This window comes from Apaloderma vittatum, unplaced genomic scaffold (genome assembly GCF_000703405.1).
Source record: "Apaloderma vittatum isolate BGI_N311 unplaced genomic scaffold, ASM70340v1 scaffold39747, whole genome shotgun sequence".
NCBI lineage: Eukaryota > Metazoa > Chordata > Aves > Trogoniformes > Trogonidae > Apaloderma > Apaloderma vittatum.
In genome coordinates this window covers 9,295-15,906 of record NW_009726328.1, presented here as the reverse complement: position 1 = coordinate 15,906, position 6,612 = coordinate 9,295, and the positions used below count along the sequence as shown (strand labels likewise).

Below are 6,612 nucleotides of genomic sequence, written 5' to 3'. Positions count from 1 at the left end.
GGCAGCTCTCCAGCCACACCTCCCCCAGCCACTCTTGCTCCGTCCTCTTCCCTACATAGCCTTGGTGTTTTTTTTCCTTTTCCTCTCCTTGCACGTCAACAGCTGGAGATACCCTAGGATAGCATGTACAGCTCCTTGCAAATTATGTTTTAAATGCCTTGGCCCTTGGCTAAAGGTAATGCCAGCTCTTCCTGGGAAAGGCAGGGGCACATTAAGAATTAGCGTGTTAGGATGGAGGCTAAACTGCAGCGTGCTTTGAGTGTGGAAGTCTTTGGTAGCCTTGCGTTCTTACCCACTGATAGACTTGTTGCACTCTTGGAGAATGTACAAAGGAGAATCCTAGTGCAGATGTGCCCCAACCGTTAGAACTTCAGAAGACCAACAAATTGTTCAACAGCTTTCTGAAATTTCATAAGTTTGTATATTCTACTGTATGTTTCAGATTTTGGAGTCGGTTACTTGAGTAACTGCACAAGAATTTGTGTTTTGCAGAGATATACCATAAAGGACTTTGTGCTTTTTATTTTTTTTATTTTTAATATGAAGATGCTGTTGTGTCATTCAGAAGACTATGTGTTTAATTATTATTATCTGTACAACATGACTTGTGGGGCATTCTATTCACAAAATGTCACTCTGCCACTGTCTTGGTGTAACAATTTAGCATTTATTACCAGAAATCTGCTTGCCATGTTTTCAGCTATAGACTAAAGACACGTTATTACAATTCATTTCTTGTCCTCTGTTCTGGAGCACCTGTGGAATTTGCTCCCCTAATATATTATTGATACTAATTGTTCTGGGAAGTTGGTGATAACTACTCATATAACAAGATCTGTGTGTGCATTCAGGAATGAGACTAAAATTACAAGGTATAAAATTAGTACAGTTATCATCATGATACATCATCCGTGAAGGAGAAATCTCGTCATGATATGATGTTGCAAAAGCCAGCAGCATCTCCTGAGGAAAGTCTCATGATGGCTTAAGCTATCAGTCAGCTGCCACGGGAATTATCACTACAGACTTACTGGTTCACATGTTTTAGATGAAGTCATAATATAGTGCACTGACTAAAAGAAAACAGACAACCTTGTGGTAAGTGGTTTGCAGCTAGTAGAGGAAAAAATAAGGCTCCAGTTTAGGTACTTGGCAGTCAATCAATCTGATTTCTTAGCCCCAGATCAAAAATTTGGGGTGTGATTGGGTAAATGATTTAATCTCTATGTCTTCTTAGTTTAGATAGTATGCAGAAGAGTCTCCTTGAAAGGTTGCAATGAAAATTTTATGAAGTTTGAGATTATCTGGTGAAAGAACCAACGTGGGAGTACTTCCATTAACTCATCTGGTAGCTTACTTTTTTCCTGTTTGTTTGATTTTTTTTTTTTTTGGTTTGAATATTGCCCCTTAGGCTTAAAGATGATGGCACCGGAACTCCTTATGACAAAGAATCAACAGCAATCATAAAACTGAACAATACAACTGTCCTTTATTTAAAAGAGGTGACAAAATTCCTTGCTCTTGTCTGTTTTGTCAGAGAAGAAAGCTTTGAGAGAAAAGGTATATTTCCATTTTCTAGTATTGCATTACTTTTCCCTTATATTAGCAAGTTAATGAATAACTGTGGTTGTCATTAGCTGATAACAGTCTCCTACTGTATCATGAATAGTCAAGGTAAGTATAGCTTGATAGAGCTCACATAGCATGTTTGAAGGCATACGGTATTTGTCCTGGCATTAAGACAAGATGAAATCACAAATGTATTTGATAACTTCCTGATAAGAAAGCATGTGAAAGTTTACGTCCAGTACAGTAAAGCTTCCATCTGCAGAACGTGTCAGTTTATCTTGGCTAACATTGATTTGTACCTGTTGGCACCAGCGTATGCATTTGCAACAGCCTGCATGCCATAACTGAGGGAAAATTATTGAATCTGGCTGATAGGAAGAAATATGTTCTTGCTTTTCTCATCTCTGAAAGGAGGCTTGAAAAGTCTGCGTATTTGGGAACTAAATGGCTTTCATACATTGCAGTTAAAGTGCATAAAATTGCGTGGTTATCTCTGATGCTGATCAAGGTCAACACTGAAAGCTTGGTTCATGATCGCTTCACTCACTGGCATGATGTTTGCTGAGTTACCGGTCTGAATTAAATGCCCTGAGACCAGAACTCAGCAGTGGAAGGATGAGCCATCACCTGGGCTTGTGTCGCCATCCTGTGATACTACAGAATCACAGAATTGCTGAGGCTGGAGAAGACCTCTGAGATCATCGAGTCCAGCCTAAGACCCAACACCGTCACATCAGCCAGACCACGGCACTAAGTGCCACATCCAGCCTCTCCTTAAACACCTCCAGGGACGGTGACTCCACCACTTCCCTGGGCAGTGCATCCCAATATTAATTCCCCAGTCAGTGTTTGTGAATGCAGTACTCGTACCATGTCTGCTGGGCTGTTTGATGGGATACTTAGCTTTTATTTTATAGAACTTCAACTGGTTAAATTTCTCTTCAATACCTTTACCAGCTTTACTGTCTATGATTGTTAGATGTGGTTGCTTTCTTTTTTTGCTGGAAGCATAAAAAGTGTTGCTTTGACAAACCAACTAAGAATACTGTTTCAGAAAAGACTACCTTGAATAAACACCCAGTTGGCGTTGACTGCAACTGTGTCAAGTTGTTGTGTCGACATAGTTTGGGTCACTTAGTGCTGTAACCTATATTCTTTAACAGTACAGTTCTGGTATTATAATGCAGATTAGCTTTTGGTGCCTGGTGACTTCCACATAATATTTTGTCTAAACTCTAGGGAGAGGGAAAGTCCTGGAAAAAAAAAATCAAAGTGTAACATGCTGGATTTAAACCACTTAAAATATGTATCATCTCCTGTTAAGGCAATAGAAGTGGAAAACACTGCAGTACTTGAGTTAAGAAAGCTTATGGCATTAACCTGGAATGAGATCATAAGCTCAGTACAAAAATTCTAAAACTGTATAGCAGTATTACACAATTGTGGCACCCAGTAAGTCTTCCGATTGACTCCCAATATGTCTTCACAGCTTTTCTGTGGGATCACATTTAGCCCACTCACATGGTAATATTATCTGTCTGTTATGTATGTATGTAATCTAACAGCATGTCTATTGTGTTATTTTTCAGTTACAATGTAAGGAGAAATATAGCTGCCTGTTATGTGGCATTAGTTCTGTCAAGTATCCATGTCAGAGCTTATGCATTTTGAGCAAAAAGGAAATTCTTTTTAGTACTAGATGCTGCTTGTTTTAATCAGTTATTGTATAAAGCACATTTGCAAAACTACACAATATTTTATGAAAGATTTTAATTTTTCTTGTAGTATACTGAGTACTTATCCAAAGCTTTTTAAGTTAAGGCTTTGTTATCTGCCAATGAACTTCTGTTTGTTTTCTCTTAAGACTAATAGGTATATTTAACATTGGATGTAGATGAAACTATAATGCTTATTTAATTATTTGTATTTACCAAACATGCTTTTGCTTAGTCCAGAAAAAAAATGCCTGGAAGATTCACTGATTATGACCTTTGAGAGAGAGAGAGAAAGTGTGGTATTTCACTAAAGGTAGCATTTTTTTCATTGCCTAACTTGTATAAATGTTGTTATTAATATGGAAAATGTTTCTATCTCTGTAGGATTAATAGACTACAATTTCCATTGTTTTCGAAAAGCCATACAAGAAGTATTTGAAGTACGAATGAAAGTAGTAAGATCTCGAAAACATCAAAGCCACATGCAAAAAAATAAAAGACCCACTCCCAATGGGACACCAAGAATGCCACTGTAACTGAGGTTTCCTGGCGCTGTGGCAAGCAAGTTTTTGTGAAGTTGATGTGACTTCTGCATCTCATTGCACTGAGGAAGAGGAAAACAAATGGGACTGGTGTATTATATGAATTTCCCCTGAACATTCAGAAAGCACTGTTTAAATATTTTTATCCAATCAGTTGTTTTTTCATATAGTGAGCACTTTGAGCAAAATGTTGTATATATAAGCATTGAGTTGAACACTTGTAAGAATTTTCTTAATATATGCTGTAAACCTTTTCCATGCCATATTAAGAAGAAACAGCTGTGACAGAAATACTGGGTACATAATTTGCACTTTTTCATGTTTTCCTTGTGGAGTTGGACTTTGATAAACTTAGTTTTTATGGTGATTTTGATGCATGGTGTCAGGTAAAATGTATGCTGTAGTTTATTTACCTGCTACAATCAAATTGGTTAGTAAACAATTAAGAAAACTTGGTACAATGCCTTTTAAAATTTGTGACAGCTAATACCTAACATTCATACAGATCTAATTTCGTATATTTTTCAATTTGTAAACTGAAGAATAATTTTGAAGTATTGCAGCAATAAGCACCTTACCAGCGATCATATCTGGTAGGTAAATATTAGCTTTTATAAAACAGGCTTTTGGCCAAATTTCATCCGGAATTCTCCATAACACTGGTCATGCCCTCTGTTGGGTCTGGTTTTATTATTTACCTCAGCATATACCACTAAAATACCTTTCTATAAAGATAATTGTTTTGTAAAATGGCTCTATGTTGCACTGGTATTTTTATAAGGCTTCAGAGGAGCGTGTTGTATCTGAAAGGTTGAATTTTCATTGCTAAGTTTGTTTTGAGAGCCTGCTCATCTACAGCTGACGCAGTGAAGAATCTGTGTGTATTTTCACCCTGATATTCTGATGTACTGATAGGAAGTCCTAAAGATGTGAGCACTGCATTCTGATTCCCTCTAGTAGGGGTTATGTCTGTGACTGAAATCAAGAAGACACCTTTAAAAAGAGGACTGGACAATCTACCTGCTGTAATAATCAGCATCCTTCACTACTTTTTATTTTAATATTGGAACATGAGCAGATTTACCACAGGATCAGCCTGGGCAGCAAAACACTCTTAAACCTAAATAGAAGTAAAACCTACTTTCTGAGTTCTGTATTCACTGTTTTTGTTTAATTAATGATACAAAATTACAGTTTCTTCGGAAGAGCAACTCTTCTTTTTACCCAGTCCTGCCGCGAACCAATTGCACGTGCGGTCCGGCGGTGTTTTCAGCAACTCTTGAGAGTGGGAAGAGTTTGACCTGAATGGGAGGCAGCTCGCTGTGCACCAGGAACAGGTAAGGGGAGCTACATCTCACTCACTCATAATTAACGTGCCCCTAGCCGAGTTCGCTCTGGAGATGGAAGTGCACATGGAATTTGAAAGTTTTCTCTTGTCCAAAGTAAGGCCGCGTGTCTGTCAGTGAGCTGAGTGCCAAGTATTTGCTGGCTTCTGTTGAACAAGGAGGAGTAACCTGTGGTAAGCAAGTCTCAATTCAGTTACGGTTTGAATGCAAATGCTGAGTTTTTGCACATTGACACATTTTGTCGCTCTAGTACCGTACTGAATACATCAGCTGGGAGAGTCGGTTGGCCTGAAGGCAAAGGCTCTCTGCACTGGTGTCTGCCAGAAGGGAGACCAGTAGTTTCCAAGCCCTTTACTGCTGCCCAATGCAAGACTCACCTTTTTGGAAAAAATTGCCTCTTTTGACATCAGTCTATTGAATATATGTGGAGTTCTTAGAAAGAGATGACGGAGCTTAGCTCCATTGAGCTGCACTTGATAAATAATGCAGTTCGGGGTCCTCAGGAAGGCGAGAAATACTGAGAGTAGCCAAAAGTACTGGTCCTGGTGCTAATGGGAAGGATAATGACAGTAGCTGTAATCAAAGCAGAACACTTCAAAAATACATAGAGTTTAAATTCCTTTTGGTATACTGTCACCACCTGTCAGGTGAGTGCAGCTCTTCTGACCGACCCCTCAGTTAAAGTAACACAAACCTGTCTTCAGAGTTCACCACAGCAGGACTTCCACTGAGAGCTGCCATAATTTCTGGCCACTCATTTGCCTTTCATTTTGTTGAAACCCACCTTTGGATCTGTCCTGCTCCCTTCGCTCTCTCACACATCGGTGACTGTGTGAACAGAGGACACCTGCCAGGCTGGACCAGACACTGCTGTTGTTTTCGTTTTTAATAAAGTATCTCATCACACTGGCTATTCACACTGGTATGAATCATAACTAAAGAATGTAGTTTCCGTATGTTTGGCCTGAGTTTTGTGTAGTCCTACATACCCTTATATTTAAAGACTATCGGCTTAATTTAGTCCTTACAGTCCCCTCCAGAAACTAGCGTAGATGATGTTGCATAACTTAGTGAAGGTGACTTTAGCTATTGTATAAAACTCCTGATTGGTTATTAACAGAGCAAGCACAATTTTTATTAGATTACTTATGTTTCAAACAGGTTTAATTATAAAATTGAAAGAATGTTAAAAATGTGTTAATTTTACTATTTGACTTTGGGATTTTCAGTTTAGGTGACGACTTGCATGTTTCACTTCTGAGTAATGAGTACCTCAGATTTTCATGTTCTAGCTGAAATGATTGAGCACTGAGTGAGGCATGCAAGGTTGGTGAGTTTTATTTAAAGAACATATTGTTTCAAATTTCTTTTAAATTTTACTGAGATTCTAGTTTTTATTTTAAATGCATGAAGTAGACCATGCACTACATAAGGGACAAT

At 38.4% G+C, this 6,612-nt stretch overlaps 1 long non-coding RNA gene across 1 annotated transcript; it reads left to right on the top strand.

Moving 5' to 3' along the window:
• The first annotated feature begins 1,417 nt into the window (after positions 1-1,417).
• LOC104276797 lies at positions 1,418-4,982 on the top strand. Its single transcript, XR_717843.1, has 2 exons — positions 1,418-1,560; positions 3,669-4,982. It is a non-coding gene; the product is annotated as an uncharacterized LOC104276797 (long non-coding RNA).
• The last annotated feature ends 1,630 nt before the right edge of the window (positions 4,983-6,612 follow it).